Below are 18,710 nucleotides of genomic sequence, written 5' to 3'. Positions count from 1 at the left end.
ATTGAATGTATTTTTTATTGCATTGTGATCTGAAAAAAATTTGCATTTACTATTTCTGCCTTTCTGCATTTGATTTTGAAGTATTTATGTCCTAATATACAGTCAATTTTTGTACAGGTTCCATAAACCACCAAGAAAAAAGTATACTCCTTTCTGTCTCCATTCAATTTTCTCTAAAGAGCAATCATACCTAACTTTTCTAATACTCTATTTACTCCTAAACTTCTTTTTTATTTATTTTGTGGTTTGATTTATCTAGTTCTGAGAGAACAAGGTTGAGATTGCCCACTATTATAGTTTTGTTGTCTATTTCTTTTTGTAGCTCTCAACTTCTTCTTTAGGAATTTAGATGCATAGGAATTCAGACTTTGTGCATATATGTTTAGTATTTATATTGCTTCATTATCTATGGTACTCTTTAGCAAGATATAGTTTCCTTCTTTAGCTCTTTGAATTAGATCTAGTTTTACTTTTGTTTGATCTGATAATGGATTGCTACTCTGCTTTTTTTTTTTTTTAACTTCACTGGAAGCATAATAGGTTCTGCTCCAGCCTTTTATCTTTACTCTGTATATATCATTCTGCTTTACATATATTTCTTGTAAAGAACATATTGTAGGATTCTGGCTTTTAATCCAGTCTGTTATCCATGTCTGTTTTATGGGAGAGTTCATGCCATTCACATTCACAGTTAAAATGACTAATTATGTATTTCCTACCATCTTCTTCATCCCAAATTATACTTTTCTATTATCTTTCCCCCTTTCTATCTTCCCTAGTATTTGGCTTCTGACCTCAAGCAGCCCTCCCTGTTTACAGCCCCTACCCCCTTCTTATACTTTCCTCTACTATTTCTGTTTTCACTTCTATTAGCCTCCCCCTTTCCTTTGCTCTTTTCTTTCCCCTTTTTGCATAAGGTAAGACAAGTTTCTTTGTGAAACCAAATATGTCTAATATTTTCTCTTTGAGCCAAATCTTGTTATGAGTTCAAATGTTGGAGTTCTTGTTCTTCTCAAAACACAGATGGTTTAGCTTAGAGCCTCCGGATGTCTCCAAATCCAAAGGTTCTGTCCTTCAGCCTCTGCCTCTGCTTTCTTCAGCCTCCGACCAACACAGAGATGGAATGAATCTCTTGTCTCCTTCACTTGGGGCTCGGCTAGCTTTCTGGTGAGTCTTTCAGACCAGCTTGGTTTCAGTGGGGGGTGTGCAGGAGCCCAGCCACCAGCTACAGTGGTGTGAGATGATGAATCTGGTTGTCCACTGAACTCTCCACTCGTAGCTTTATCCTCTGAAAACTCTTCGTCTGCCACCAGCCAGCCAAGTGGAGTATATTCTGCCTTGCCTCGGAAAGAGGGCTTCTGGCGTAATTCCGCTGAAATCCGTCAAAGTGCTCTCTGCATCAGAGTCGCTCCTCTTGAATCCAGCTGAACTCTCTTCTGCAACCAGCCAGACAAGAGGAAAAATGTATTCTCGAATAGCTCTCTCTCCTTATATGCGAATCTTCTGAGAGAATGGGATTATGGGTTTTCTCCCATAGTGCTCTCTGACCCAAAGAGCTTTAAGGGAGGTGTGAACTCCCTTGAAGTTAGAAAGTTTACTTTGTGAAGCTGGCATACTTGTGAACTCCAATGAGTAAAGGTGTGAACACAAGCCTTGTATTAATTAGTTCTACTTAGTACCTTGTTTCAGGTTCTGGCCAAAATCTTCTTGTAAGATTAGATCAACTCTAATTAGTTAGCAGTTAGTAAGGATTCCAACAAAATCTGATGAGAATAAAAATCACACAATGTTCGTCCCCTTCCCTTCTTTCCCTCACTTATAGTAGGTCTTTTTTGCCTCTTCACGAGATGCTATTTCCCTCACTTTATCTCCATTTTCCTCTTTTTCCAGTACAATCCCCTTTTCATCGCTAGGTTCTTTTTTATATTATGACAGTAAAATCAAATTATACATGCACTCTCTAAGTATACTCATAACAGAGATATTGTTCTCAAAAGTTCTTTTCTTTTTACTTTTTTATGCTTCTCTTGAGTTCTCTATTTTGAGGTCAAATTTTTTGTACAACTCTGGTCAGAAATAAATAAAATTCAGCTGTATCATTGAATGTCCATCTTCTTCCCTGAAAGATAATGCTCAATTTAGCTAGATAGTTTATTCTTGGCTGCATTCCAACTTCCTTTCTCTTTTGAAATATCAGATGCCAGGTTCTTTAATCCTTTAAAAAGGTGGAAGCTGCTAGGTCTCAAGTAATCCTGATTGTGCTCCTCACTATTTGAATTGTTTCTTTCTGGCTGCTTGCAATATTTTTTCCTTGGTCTGATAGTTTTGAAATTTATTCATGATATTCCCTGGAGTTTTCATTTTTGAATCTCTTTCAGAAGATGATCCATGAATTCTTTTAATGGCTATTTTACTTTCTGAATCTAGAACATCAGGGCAGTTTCCCTCGATGATTTCCTGAAAGATTTTGTGTAGGTTCTTTTTTTCATCATGATTTTCAGAAAGTTCTATAATCCTTAGATTGTCTCTCCTACATCTATTTTTCAGGTCACTCATTTTTCTAAGGAGGTGTTTTACATTTTTGTCAATTTATTTTATTTTTTTTTTGTTTTGCTTGCTTGATTCTTAATGTTTTATACAGTCATTCATTAACATTTGTTCACTTCTGATTTTTAGAATTATTTTCTGAATTATTTTCTTCAGTTACCTTTCTAAATTCTTTTTTGTATTTGGCCAATTGAATTTTTAAATGAGTTGTTTTCTTCCCTGGATTTTTTTTTTAATTTCACAAATTCTGTTTTTCAGGAGATTGTTTTCTTTTTCCAATTCACAATTTTTTTTCAGGGAGTTGTTTTCTTTTTCCATTTTGTCAGATCTATTTTGTAAGGAGTTATATTCTTTTTCCATTTCACTGTTAGTTTTCCTCAGATAATTTCCATTTCCTTTTCTAAACCCTCTTGCAAAGTTCTCATTTCTTTGCCCCATTTTTCTTTTAGCTTTCTTTTAAGAACTTTTTTTTTTAACTTTCTTCCAAGAGAGCCTTGTGTGATGGGGACCAATTTATATCATCCTTTGGACTTCATCTGTAGACAATCTGCTTTTAGTGACCTCAGGATTTGAAATCTGTTCTTTTCTTTCACCATAAGAATGGTCTATGGTCAGAGATCTTTTTGCTTTTTTGTCTGTTTTTTTTTTTCAGTTGAGGTCTGCTTTTAGGGCAAAGGGGAGATTTTCCTAGCTTCCTCTGTAGGTAGCAGGAGCTGCACTGGGTCAGTGCTGAATGACTTCTGATGCTGGGTGGGCATGACCAGTTTTCAATATTCTGGGGTTCAGGGGCTCACTATCTGCCTTTTGTATTTGTGTGGGATGTCATATTACTAGTCTGATGATCTACTGGCTTGCAACCAGGACATAGCAGCCAACACTACTTCAGATTCCTCCCAATAGATTCTCCAATTCTTAGAATCCACACTCCTGGGAATATGCAGTACCTGCACTTGACATCTGTACTCGGCTCCTTGCAGTTGGCCTGCCTTCCTCTGTACCTGATTGAAACAGATCTTTTTCTGGAGATCTTTGAAATTATATTTTGCTGGTAATTTGTTATACTCCCGATATTTATGGATTCTGTCACTCCAAAATCACTTCAGAGGCTTAATATACTATTGATTTGAGAGTCATGGGGAGAGCTCAAAAAAAGACATGTCTCCTCTCTGCCATCTTGGTTCTACCACATATGCTGTTCTTCATCATTGTTACTGTTATTGTGTATATCTCTTATTTCCTGTCCCTGCTAAGTCTTCTATACTTCAATTAACTTGCCTTGCTATTACTTAACCTCCCATCCCACCTATGGATCCCCCCTTTATCTTCTCCCTTCACCATTTCCTTCAGTCTTTATCCCATTCCAATTCATTTACATACTTATCCCCCTCCAATTATTCTATACACACTTCCCTATCACACTTTATTCTATTCCCTTACCTCCTTATTTCTTTAAAGATTTTGGAAGATACTACAACCTTCTTGATATTTATATGTCCTATTCCCTGATTAATCCATCCAGGATGTAAGTTTTCAGAATTACCATCTCAGCTTCCCTATTTAATTCTGTTTTGTTGGGTTTTATTCTAGCACTTAATTTGTATATTATAGTTACTATTTTTTGCTTTTCTGAGACAGATTTGTTTCTTTAGAGTCACATAATATTCAGCTCTACCCCAATATTTTTTTTGGACTACCAAAATACTGATCTTTCATCTCAGATATATGTTTTACATTTCCATGTAAAGAAGATAAACAGTTTATCCTTATGGAATTTCTCTTTGATATCAGCTCTTTAAGTTAAAGCTTCTATTAAGTTAAGGTTTCTTTGAGACAAAATCCTGAAATCTGAGAGTTCAATGAATGTCTATTTTTTCCACTCAACATTACACTTAATTTTGTTGGATATAATATTTTTGACTGCGACATTAGTTCTTTTGGTTCTTGATATATAGTATTCCAGGTTCTATGATCTTTGTTATAGCTGCTGATAATCCATGTGCAAGTCTAACTGTAGCTCCAGCATATATGAATTTTTTGTACCTGTATGTTGTTTTGTTGTTGTTGTTGTTGCTTGTAAAATTTTCCCTTTGATTTGGGGATTTTAAAATTTAACAATGATATATCTTTATATTTTCCTTGTAGGATCTCTTTGGTAATTGATGGATTTTTCTATTTCTACATTTCTTCTTGTTCCATTGCTTTAGGAAATTTTCTAAAAGTTGTTTCTTGTATTAATGTTTTAAAGTTTTTTTTTTTTTGGTCACAGGTTTCATGTGGTTCAATTATTCTTATATTTTGTCTTCTTAATTTATGTTTCACATTTGTTTTTATTTTTTTCATTCTTTATATTTTGTTTTGTTATCTTTTGGTCTCTTCATTGGCTTCCTCTTGCACAATTCTAATTTTCAAAGAGTCATTTTCTGTTTTAAGACTTTATACCAGTTTTTCTAATTGATTGACTTTCTTTTAATGATTTTCTTGTTTTGCATGGATTGTTCTTACTTTTGTTTTAGGTTTTTTCCCTCAATCTTACTCATTTGATGTTTAAAATCTTTTTTGAGTTCTTTCATAAATTGTTTTTGGGCAAGTAACCATTTAACATTACTTTTTTAATTTCAGTATCCTTCTCTGAAGATGAATCATGATCTTCCTTATTATCCATTGTAAATTTCTCTGGTTGGGTTCTTTCTCTTTTGTCTTCTGATTTTTTTTAAAAAATGAGAATTTGTAATCACCTCTTCTCCTAAGATATTTATAGGGGATCTGATGGTGAAAGGGAGAAAGGAGTACGTGTTGATAGTAGATTGAGGGAATGGCTGAGTCTAGGAGAAATTTTTAAGGATGGGGCACACCTGTCTATTTTTTTCAATCAACAAAGAAAGTCCCAGATAAATGAAGAAATATTGAATATGAGAAATAAAGAAAAAACAATCATTGGGTCAAGGTCCTCCAGAAAGGAATTCATTCCTAGGATCAAGAACATAACCAGAAAGACTGGCCTTCCCAAAGGCAAAGAAGAAGAGAATCATTGGAGATATATAGTTTGAGGTATAGAGTAGAACAATGGAATTGGGATATAGAGTAGAACAATAGACTTCATTTGATCAACAATAATCAATCAATAATAATCTTTCAAGGAATTTTTGAATTTTCTAAAGACAATATAGTTTTCTTTCTTTCCCCTACTTAATTTGAACCCTATTTATCCATTTGTTTTGTTATACATACTAATTAATGGACTAGGTCTATAGATTTTTTATCTAATTGGATGATATTCTTCATTCACTATCTTCTCCTGATATAGTTCATCATGCCAAGCCACCATTCTATCAGTATCAACTTTGCCTAATAGTATCAACTTTGCCTTTCAAGAATGCGAGAAACTCAAGTTAGAATGTTCAATATATTTGGTCTGTTTCAGCAGTCTCTTAGATGTTTCTTTCCTACATTTTGTTTCTCGTTTTTTCAACTACTGTTATAAGTCTTCTCTATTCCCAAAACAATGGTCACATTCCTTCTATGATGATGAAGATCCAAAAAAAAAAAAAAAAAAAGATTGATTTCCAAAAAAATCTCTTTTTTTAATTCCTTATATAATAGAAAATATTCTTGTTTCCTATCTTGCCATTTTCTTTTTTGTAAGCTTTATTGATTGTATTCCACAGTATTTCTTCATTCATATAGCCATAATTGCAAATCCACATCATTTCTCTGCTTTATTATTGCTGTATTCCCCAATTATACTCTCTACAACTATTTTCTCCCTTTGACAACCCATCTTACAAACAGTTGAGAAATTGATATTCCTAAAAAACAAGTTTGACCATATCATTCCTTTGATTAAGAATATTCAATTCTCTTTATTATTTTTGGAATAAAATATAGACTCCACAGCACGATATTTAAGACTTTCACAATTTGATTCCTACTTACATCTATCAGCTGATTAAATATTATTATCTTTCAAGGATTCTACATTTCATACAAACTATTCTTATCACATTTCCATATCTTTTGATATGGTCATATGAAAAAATGTTTAAATCACTACTAATTAGAGAAATGCAAATTAAAACAATTCTGAGGTACCATCTTATGCCTATCAAATTGCTTAAAATGACAGAAAAAGAAAATATTAAATGTTGGAGAATATGTGAGAAAATTGGAACATTAATCCATTGTTGGTGGAGTTGTGATATAATCAAACCATTCTGGAGAGCAATTTGGAACTTTGTCCAAAGGGCTATAAAACTATGCATACCCTTTGATCTGGAAATACCAGTCTTCAATCTGTATCCATAAGAGATCATAAAAGGGGGAAAATACCCACATGTACAAAAATGTTTATAGTAGCTCTCTTTGTGATAGTAAAAAAGAAAAGAAAAGAAAAGAAAACTGAGGGGATATAAATCAACTGAAGTGTGACTGAACAAATTGGAATATATAAATGTAATGTAATTACACACATAAAGCCTATATCAGATTGCTTGTGATTTTGAGGAGAGGCAGAGAGGAAAGAAAGGAAGAAAAAAAAAAAAGAAATCAAAATTTTATAAAGGTAAATGTTGAAAACTATCTTTACATGTAATTGGAAAAAACAAAATACTATTAAGTGGATTGGGGTGAATTTCCATATCCTCCTAATCTCTGTGACTAGGTACAAACTGTCACTCCACTCATGATAAGCAGACTGTCAACAGTAATCTTCAACTCTCCTCAGGGTTCAAGAAAAGTAACATCTTTCAAAGTGTCTTTTTCTGAATCTCCCTAATGTTAGTGCTTTGGCACCTGAAAATCATTTTGTAGATTTAAAAATATATATATTCTGTATGTACTTATGTGTATATGTACATGTGTGTGTATGTGTGTGTATGTGTGTGTGATTTCCCCCAGGAGAATGTGAGCTTTTTGAGATAAGACACTGTTTCAGGTAGGGACTTTATTGTTATTATAATTACTTATTTTAAATACTTTTGGTCTTAGTAACCTCATTGCCTTGTACATAGTAGGTACAATTGTACAAAGTAAGCACCTCATAAATGCTTCTCAAATTGCATTGAATCTCACTTGCAGGTCTAAATTGACCTGCTATTTTTTTTTTTTTGCCTCCTCCTACTCAAGTTCAGCTATTAAATTTTTGCCTTTCTGTAGTTCAGCTGACCTGGTTATGTTTTTATGGCATTTCCATTAAACCTGAAAGGACTAGGATAGCTAATATGCTTGCCATTCTTAACTCCTATCTGTATATTTAGAATCATTTCTTCCTTGCTCCAGCAATTTGAGTATGCTTTTTACGTTTATTCAAGAATCTTTTTTTAATGCACTGGTTTAGTCAAGAGTGAAAAGATTCCAGTCAGATGGAAACATGGGGTCCTTTTTCTTCCCTAGGTAAGACCATTTTAAGTTCAAAGAGAATCTTACCTATTAAGCTTTCATCTTTTAATCTGTCCCTTTTTAGGTCTTTATATCTTTCTTTCCCTCTCTTTTTTTTTTCCTTCCCTTCCTTTGTGATACTTCCCTACTCTTTTCCTCTCCATTTCTAAACAATGCTTTATTTTCCCTTTCTTACAAAATACCTTATAATAAGTCAGAAATGTTCATTCTTGCTGTCTAAGGAGGCTCTAGTGATTGTCAAACACAACACAAGCATTGTTTGGATGAATCCAGAGGGCCTTGTTTGGGAGGGTGAATTTGTTTACAAGCATGTAATGCTACCAAAGAGGAAAAAAAGAGGGAAAGAAAGCAGGAGTGCTGATGACAATGGGGAGGAAAGAGATCAGCTCTGGTTTCTGGAAGAAACCTTTTCTATTGCAAAATGTTAGAAAAGAAATTGACTTACATGATGGATTATCACATGTTAATAAGAAAGACTAAAGAAATGACACTGGCTAAATACCAATATCCATTCTGTCTATTAAAGAAGCTGCTTTCAGAATTCACTTGTATAAAGAATTTCATTCACGTTTGGGGAATCTAGAGGCACAATGGTAGATTACAGAGAGGATGAATATTTGTCAAAAAAAATGGGGATTTCTCATGGTATCTACCTTATCTAGCATTTCACTGTCAAAACCTGACAGTTACCAACAGCCTTAAAAGTCCAACATTTTCTCTTTAAGGTTTGTGTGGCAATTTCATATTAAAAGTGAAACAGATCCTAGAAACTAGCATTATGCTACCACCATATAAAGAGGTTTCACAGAGCCCTAGATTGCAAAGCAATTTGTTGCTGAAATAGATGACTAAAGAATAGACTGTTCTTGATTGGGAGAAATTACTGTGACATTAGCTCATGGTTGTAACCTGGTTATAAATACCAGGTAACTATTAAGAAATCCTATTTTTGCCCTGGAATGAAACACACAGTTTGTGGAGAGGTAATAACTATTTGTCTAGGATCATCAAAAGTCTTACCTGCCAGCAGGCTAGGACAACAGAGCAATTGTTCTAGATCCTGCTCAGCTCTGCAGTCAGAAAGAATAGATTTAGAGCTAAAATGGGTTATATTGGTAATATCCTAGCTCCTCAGTTTATAGATGAAGAAAAAGAGGCTGAGAGAAGTGATTTATCCAATGTCATACAGAGCATAGTTGGCAAATATTAAAGGAAGACATGACCTTAAAGGTCATTTAATCCAACTTTTCCATTTCATAAATAAAAAGCAGACCTTAGAGGGAAAAAAATTATTTATATACTGCCACACAGCTAGTTAGGTGCAGGGCCAGGAAAAAAAAAAACAAAAAACAAAAAACAATCTCCTCAGTCTTCACCTATTTCCTTTTTTTTTTTTTTTTGGTACCATGTTATTATTGTCATTGTTATTCAATCATTTCAGTCATGGTTAACTCTTCATGACCCTGTTTGAAGTTTTCTAGGCAAAGATATTAGTGTCATTTGCCATTTTCTTCTTCAACTCATTTTACAGATGAAGAAACTGATGTAAACAGAATTAAATGATTACCCACAGTCATAGAGCCAGTGAGAAGCCAGATTTGAATTCAGGAAAATGAGTCTAGTACTCTATCCCCTGAGTCACTTACTATTTACCTAAAGGACTTCACTGCCTCTTTGAAAATTTGTGTCTCAGCTACTCTTAAAATTTCACCTTTTCCTAGAAGACCCCTTAGCTTCTTAGAGCACTGAAATCATCTAGTAAACATCTCTCATTTTATAGATGACAGAAAAAATTCAAAGAAGTGATGTGATTTATCCAAAGTCACACAAGTAGGAAGTGTCAGAAGTCTGAACACAAATTCAGTACTTATTCCACTGTACCCTGTTAACTTCAACCTATGATGACAAGATGATCTCTTCTCTCCTTTGAACTTTTTTCATAGACTGCTTTGTATTGGGAGCTATAACTTTTTGTCTGTCTTGACATCTTAACAAAACCAAGAATGCCCCAAAGAGCAGTGCAAGTTAGTAATTGCACAGAAACAAACAAAAATGCATGCATAGCATGCTTAAATCAGCATTTTAAAGATTTTCTCTATCACTTGAAGGCTAAACAATCAAGAATAACTCAAATCTTGATTTTTGCCCACACTGAAAAGTTAACAATTGACTTGGAATTGGCTCCAGTACATCTCTGTGAAAATGTAACCTTATTTATACTACTATTATCCCTATAGCTCATGTCACAGTGCTGGGAATATTATAGGCACTCCATTGATATTTGTTAGCCAACTAATTTGTGATAAGTAGCTGATTTTTCTGTGTAGAGACAAGAGATAGAAAACAGAACTTAGAATCATTAAAACTTGTTTTCAATTCCTGAAATTCTTGACCCAGAATACAGTAAATATCCTACTATAAAAAAAATTATGTCTCTTAGATCCTAGCTATTTAAACTGTAGTTTGCAACTATATGAAGGGTCTTGGAACTGAATATTGGATTTTAAAAATATGATTTATTATCAGTAAATGACTATTTTTATACCTATTTTATATACCTATATACACAGGGTCATGTAAAAATTTCTTAGGCAAAAAAAGGTTCAAAAATGGAAAAAGTTAACTGTGAGTGGTTTGCTCAAAGCAGGGGAGAGAATTTTTTCACTAAGAAGTTGATTAAATGGTTAAATCAAAGATCTGAACCAAAGTACTTCCATGTCTTATATGAATTTAACACAGATCAACAATGAGCACTTCATCTTCCTCATCAGAACTATAGAGACTTATCAGTGCATGAAAGAGTCATACTATAATTATGGAAAGAATGGGGAAAAAACAAATCTCTAGAATATCTTTTTTCCTCGGACAAATTTAGGTAGAATATAGCAATTCACTGGAAAGACTGAGATAGAAACGTTTCATCTACCTTTCTGCATCCCTTGCCCTCATTTAAGAGTTTATTGTATGATGTTTAGAAAGGAGTCTTCTTTTCCACCTCAAGGAAAATATGTTGAAAGCTTGGCTAGACTGATAAAAAACCAAGGTTTGATTGTAATTTGGATGCAGATCATTGAACTTTTTGAAATAGGGCAATACACATCTCCTTGGTTCTCTAAGGAAAAAGAATTAGATCCAGACGAGGGGAAATTAGTAGGAGAGCAATTATGTGAATATTTCAATGATAATGGACCTGATTCGATTCCTAAAGAACATTTTATACATATAACTTAATACAATTGGCTTTAGGAAATTATATGTTATAGAATAAGGAAAAAGAAGAAAGTGCAGGAAGGGGAGGTTACTGACAAACTAGGTGAAAAGCATAAAGAATTAGACAAGAATGGAGTTAAGTACAATTCTGAAGAGCCATTAGGACATTCCCCATCCCCTGACCTACCCTGCTCAATTAACCTTTCATGGGTGGAGGGAGAAGAAAGAGGAGGAGGGGTAGTGACACTATCAGCATCATCCATGCAGGAGCTTTGTCCACCTCCTATGACAAGATTACAAAAGGCATTAGTTAAAGCTAAAAAAGAAGGCTCTTTTCTAAACATCTGTCCCATTTCAGCTGAAGCATTAATTTAGCTCTTTACAAAGTTTCCTTCTTGTCTGTTTTTGTACTTACCCTAATTTCTGGGTCACAGATGTAGATTCTTAGCCCCACATTGGGCACCAAATATAATGTTCTAGTGCAAAATGTAATGTTTTGTGTTGGGTTTTCTGGAGGTCTTTGGAGCAGCCTTCTTTTCAGCAGAGTAATCACCATGAGAATAGTCAAGTGTTAAAATCCAAATCCTTTATTATCTCCTTTATTATCTCCTTGCCTGAGGCTGGGCAGATTTTTTTAGAGGACTTCCAGAGTCTTGATTTTAGTGGAGAAGTGCAGGAGGCCAGGCCAGCACAGTGCAGATGAAGATGGAAGTGAATCTCTCTCTCTTTCTCCCTGAGAGATTGGGCTCCCAGTTTATATGCTCTACACTGAGGATTAACCAATCATTATATCACTAGGAAACCATTATTTGTTGTAAGATTAAATCAATCATGCTGAATTTAGAGAACTATTAAGCATCACGTTAAACTAGATAACCATTTTATCATCAATTCCACTGACTTAACATCTTTTAGAATCCTTGTTTCAGAGTTCTGGTCCATAACAATTGGTAAACATGATAATATAGAGAACATAATTTCAATTCTCTTTCAATAGCTGACAATAATTAGTAAATGGGAAGGTCATACACAGATGTTCCTAAACCTTTGGATGCAAACTGAATTTTTATAAATCAAATAATTTGCATCATAGACTCATAGATTGAGAATTAGACTTCCTTCAGCAATACAAGATCCAAGAAAATTCCAAAGGGCTAATGATGGAAAATGCCATTCATATCCAAAGAAAGAAATATGGAGTTTGAATACAGATCAAAGCATACTATCTTTGCTTTATTTATGTGTGTTTGTGTGTGTGTTTTCCATTTGCTTTCAAAACATAACTAATATGGAAATGTATTTTACAGGATTACACACATTTAGCCTATATCAAATTGTTTATCATTTCAAGAAAAAGGGAAGGAGAAAAATTTGGAGCTCAAAGTTTTGTAAAAATGAATATTAAAAAGTCTTTGTATATAATTGGAAAAATGCTATTAAAATAAGTTTTAAAAAGATTGAGAGCTAGAAGGAAACTTAAAAGCAATTGATTTTAATCTCTTCATTTTACAGTTGAGGAAATAAACATAAAGAGCTAAAGATGACTTGCCTAGCATATGAGATAAGATTCGAACCTTCCTGAAACTAAACACAGAACTCAATTCACTGCCACTACCCAGCTTATATTACAAGATAGCTTTTTGACAAAGTCCATTGTAAGGAAAATAAGCTGATATATATTTACAAAAAGAAAATAATTTATTTCATTACATTCTAAGATTTCATAAATGAGGTTTTATGCACATGTAATTCATTTATTTATTTATCCATTCATTTGTACACTTATTTATTCATTCATTTATTTGTTTGTTAATGTATGCACTTACTTATTTTTAGCAAGTAGAGTATATTTTGGGGGGCATGCTTACTATTTCCTAAATTTGGGATCACTTCTCTTGCTTCTCTGACTTCATGCATGTTATCCCATTATTTTTGGAATGCACCCTATTTACTTCTTAAAATTCTTAGCTTCTTTCAAAGCTCAATTCAAGTATCTCCTCCTACAGGAAGTCTTAGCTGATTTTTATAATGTTAGTGTTCTATCTCTCCTCCAGCTCTGTCTGATTTATTGACTGATTTCTAAGCCTTTTCCATGACTTCTCACTTCATATAGAATGTAAGTTTCTTAAAGATAGGGATTGTTTATTCTAGTATAGTACTAATATTCTAGTATTTTACTATCTTCTACTGTATTCTGGTATAGTGCTAAGCAAATGTTTATAAGATTGAATTGAACTAAACACAGTTTACAAGAGTGGTTAAAATCCTGCTCTTGAATTTGAGAAGACATATATTCAAATCTTCTCTCAGATACCTTTGTTCAAGTGTAAAATGAGGAGATTGGACTTTATGACCTCTAAATACCCTTTTAACTACATTCTCAAGTAATTTATGTTTTCAGGATTATTAAACATGGGATATGAAAATCTATTGTTGTAGGTTCTCTCTGGTCTGATCTGTTCAATTGATCTACTACTTTATTTTTAACTAATGCCAAATATTTATGACTGCTGCTTTATAATAAATGTGAATTCCAAACAAAAATAAATTAATAATAAATACCCTTTTAACTCTAAATCTTTGATCCTGGTAGTTTTTCTTGTCAAGGTACTGGTTCTAGGAAATCACAAGTTCCTTAAGATGTTTTGTTTTGATAAAAACCCAAATGAAGTTTTTCATAGATCTCCCCAGTAGGTGGGCTCTTTTTCATTTCTATCCATTAATGTGCCATTGGTCTCTAAATGAATTATTTGTTTATAGTTTTAAAGGAGTCTATCCTGTAACTTTTTCTTAGGTATTTAAGAAGGAATATGCAAAAGTCAGCAAGGCCCAAGGTGATTTAGAACTTCTTGTCATTTTCAAATTTGAAGGCATTGTTAAGAATCTATCTGACACAACCTTAATTCTAAAGTACTGACAGCAGCAACCCGTCTGGTGGTGCAGAAATGAAACAGTGAGTGCAGCCAGATGCTGTGATATCTCACACACAATCAGAGTAGCTTCAATTCAAGCCTGTTTGAACTGCTTAAATGTGCTCAACGCTCTTAATGGAAGCACCTTTATTAGGGGGAATTAAGACTTTTTTCCTACTCCCTTGCCAAGTCATATTGGGAAAGTATATAAATAGGTGAATATTTACATATGTTTTAAAATATTGTTTACAATTTTGTCTGTCAAAATATCATGTCAGTAAAGTTTCAGTGATTTAGATATCCGCAATTCCAAGTCTTCACTAATTCATACAAGAACTAAAGTGAAACAAATTAACACAAATACATGGAAAATCTATCATGTCCCCTGATTGGTCAACTCTACAATCTATGATTGCCTGTATGTCCTAGAGATTAGTCTGAGGCTCATAAAGTTCAAATAACTTGCCCATCCATGATAACAACTATTAAAATGTCAAAAGCAAGATTTAATTTTTTTTCTAACACAAATCCTAGCAATCTATGCAGTAAACCTTGCCATTTGTACAAGCCAATTAACTGAATAAAAATATTATATTGAAAACTTCTTTAAGTAACAGTTTTTGAGAGATTGGGTAAATCAGAGACTGCTAGAACTAGAAAGGACTTTAGAAATCATTGCCCCACTTCCACATTAATAAGCAATTTGTTCAATGTCATCTAGTTAGTGGCAAACCTGAGTTTTAAAACTAAGTTACATGAATTCAGAGTTCATTCTACTATATCATATTGTTTCTCTAACCCATAGACAAGAAGCAATAAATAGAAATACTTCAAAGTCAAGATTTTTATTCTTTCCTGTTTGTTAAGTCAGGCCGAGTAAGATCTGTAAATTAAATAACTTGAAAATAGTAGCAAAATCATTTCTTTAAAAATTCAATTCAACAAGTAGTTATTAAAAACACAAATCTTATGAAACATTGTGTGAAACACACAAGACAGTTAATACACAGTCCCCAGAATCATCTGAGAAGGTATTATGGACTAGAGGAGATTTAAGTTGAGTCTTGAAAGATAGGACTTGAGTAGTAGGGAAATTGTTATAGATTTGAAAGCAGTATGAGAAAAATTACAGACAGAAGAAGAAAATCAGACAGACAAGAAATAGAGGATATAAAAAGAAGAGAATTTTCCCTGCCTTATAGCAAAAGAGTTTTGGGGATTATGAGGGAAAAATACTGAATTGGGTGGGGAGAGATGACATAGGGGCAAATGGCCCAGTAGATAGAGTATAGGCCCTAGAGTCAGGAAGACTTATTTTCATGAGTTCAAATTGGCCTCAGACACATTATCCGTGTGACTCTGAGCAAGTCACTAAACCCTAACTGAGTTTTTTCATCTGTAAAATGAACTGGAGAAGGAAATGGCAAGCCACTACAATATCTTTGCCAAGAAAACCCCAAATAGGGTCATGAAGAATTAAATATGACTGAAATAATTGACAACAATAAAATGATATAGGGGGAAAGCCACTCAGAGGAATTTTAATTTCAACAGTTCCCCATTGTCATCTCAGTTAAATTCACATTCCTTTACCTGACATTCAAAACCTTCCATAATTTGACCTTAACTTCCATTTCTGCTCTCATTATTCACTCTCCACCTTCACAAATCTTCTATTGCAGATAAATAAGATTACTCCTTAGCCTTTGAAATATTTGCTATATATTACTGTTTATGACCTTTTCTTTGTGCCCATCCCTTATATTGGAATGCCCAATTTTTTTCAGTCAAATTTCAATCCAAGCCTCTTGACGTATTCTAAAAGGCCACTTTAAGGCTTTCTTTGTGAAGTCTCCCTTGATTTTACCAAGTAAACATAATATTTTCCTTTCCAGAGTCCCCACAGTATTATATCTTACCTTTCTTATGATACTTCAATTTCACTTAGTATTACATTCATTTATCTTACTATTTTATTATCTCTGAATTAGACTATAATCTTTATGAGGACAGCAAGTATGTTTTACTTACTTTGTTATGTCCCATAACATATAATAACTTGCTTATGGAACATATTCAAAAAATACTTAACAAATAAAATTAAACTTTATCTTTAGGATAATGGAAAGCTTTGGGATGATTTTGAGTTGAGGAATGATATAATGAAAATAGTGTTTTAGGAAGATTAAGCTGGCATCATTGGGCAGGATGGAATGCAGAAGAAAAATATTGGAATGAATAAAGTCCTAGATGGCCATCATACTCTATCTGCTTTCAGATGATAAGAACTTGAGGATGGATTAATGAGATAGAACATAGAGAGGAGAAAGATTTCAAAATTCAAAATCTAAATTGATGATTTAGGAAATAAAGAAAAAATTAAAGATGACAGAGATTTTGAGACTAGGATTAATTTTGTTGACAGACATAAACTAATTAGAAAGGAGAGCTGATATAGACAGAGACCATTAACTTGGAAGTATTAGGATGGAAAGGACAAAAACATATTAAATGGAATGGTCTAGTGGTCATGTGGAGTTATGAGACTACAATTTAATGAAGCCAGAACTAGAGATTTGAGGAGTCATAAATGCTGAAGAAATCAAAAATCTGCTGCAAAAGTGAGAAGGAAGAGAGGGCTGAGAGATTAGAGCTGAACCTTGAGCAAAACACATTTATGAGAGGGAAGAAAAAGTAGTTGAATAAAAGAAGTTGGTAGGTGATTTTTCCCAAATTCTAACTCTCTTCCACCACCACCTCCTCTCTTATTACAATGAATGAAATTCATATGACAACTACTCATTTATCTTCATTAATACCTACCCAGTTCTGGTATTATTATTTGACTGAGGTATGTAAAATTCAGGGACATTCCCCAAGAGAAAGTTCATTCTGAACTAGTATGCTTAATGCATTTATTTCATTTTGGGAAACTAAAACCATTTCTTCTTAGACTACTAACGTCTAAATTATATGGTTCAGTGTGAAGCCATTAGGTGGGAGGATTCCAGGGTTAAGCAGCATGAAACTTGACCCATAATACCTTTTTTTAATGGATCACATAAGCCAGTGCTCTTTTTTATGTGGATTAATACCAATGATTCAATTACTTTTATTTAATCAAATTGTATATCTCAGCACAGTATGCAAAGCATTAAAGTATTTATTAAAATTTATTAAACATTTACTATGTTTAAGACATGTCCTGCAGGGGATGTAAAGAAACATGAGATATAGTTTCTCTACTACTACAGAAGTTTAGAGTCTAATAGGAAAGGTTAGAATTATAATAAATTGAGGAAACATAAAAAAATAAGGTGTCAAATGGAGAGAATATAAGCTCGGGAGTGAGGAAAACCTGAGTTCAAATCCAGCCTCAGATAGGTAATATTTTACTACCCATGTGCCCCTCAATTAGTCATTTACTCTTAATTACATTATCCCCCCCCAAAAAAATGTACACAATTACCTACAGTACATGATAAGCACCTTGAGTTATATGGGTAAGTTGCATTGGAATTGAGAAGAGGGAAAAGTTATATCTGATATAATCAAGAAAGGCTTCATGGATAAGGTAGTACTTTAACTGAACTAAATGGAAAAGAGTTCTATAGGAACAGATCAAGGGAATAGTTAATCACTATTGAGGGAAGTTCCAAGGTAAGAGAGAATAACCAAGTTCAGATTGGATGGAACAAAAAAAAAAAAAGAAAGAAAGAAAGAAAAAAAGAAAAAAAAAGTTCCTCTGAGAAATAGTGTGAAATAAGATTGTGGACAAATTATGGAAGATATTTAATGTCAGGCTCTAGAAGTTGAATTTTATTTTGTATTCAGTGGAAATCTTTAAGCAAGGTGAATCTCTAATCAGAGAAGTGCCCATGGAAGATATTAAGCCTTTGACAAATGAGCATTTTATTTGATGAAAGGAGCAGAAAAGGGACATCCATGTGAGAAAAGCAGCTTGTGATAGTTATGAGGACCTGAAATAAAAATGCTTCTCCTCTTCTCCTTGGGGGAGATTGCAGCTGGGTTTTATAAGTTAGGTAGGATTTGTATATAGCAGTGGAGATAGCATTCCTTATTGGAAAATAGCATGAACAAAAATACAAAGATGGAAATAAGAAAAGATCCATTTGAAAGCTGATCAAAGGGACAGGTATTGACTGAATTTAGGAATGACAGCAGTACATTGTTGTCTATAAACTGATTTAGATATAGTGATTTTCATGGTTTGAAAAAATTTAGCTAAGAAAGTAACAGAGCCCTTTTTGGGAAACTATGGGAAATTTATATTGTTTGTGTTGTACATGATAGAACTGTGGATTTTGAGTTTATCAGCCTTAGCTGGAGATGGCCCACTACTCATGAGAAAGTTCTGCTTTGAGGCGGTAGATGACAAAGGGATCTTGATGTCATGTCTGAAGGGATGAGAATCCAAAGAAAAGAACAATGACAAAACATAACAACTGCCTGAAGGAAGAATCTGACTTTGGAGGCTTCTCCTGTTGCTCAGAAGCAGCAGAGTGGAGGAGAATCAAAGATAAAAACAAATCTGCTTTGGACTTACTCAGGCTTTGCCCCTGCTGGGGGCTTACTGGAGGAAACTACATTCTCCTGTGTGGAGTTAGCTAGGCTTGTTGCTCACTA

This window comes from Antechinus flavipes, chromosome 2 (genome assembly GCF_016432865.1).
Source record: "Antechinus flavipes isolate AdamAnt ecotype Samford, QLD, Australia chromosome 2, AdamAnt_v2, whole genome shotgun sequence".
Classification (NCBI taxonomy): Eukaryota; Metazoa; Chordata; class Mammalia; order Dasyuromorphia; family Dasyuridae; genus Antechinus; species Antechinus flavipes.
The sequence above is the reverse complement of the archived record's forward strand: the minus strand, read 5'-3'. Positions refer to the sequence as shown.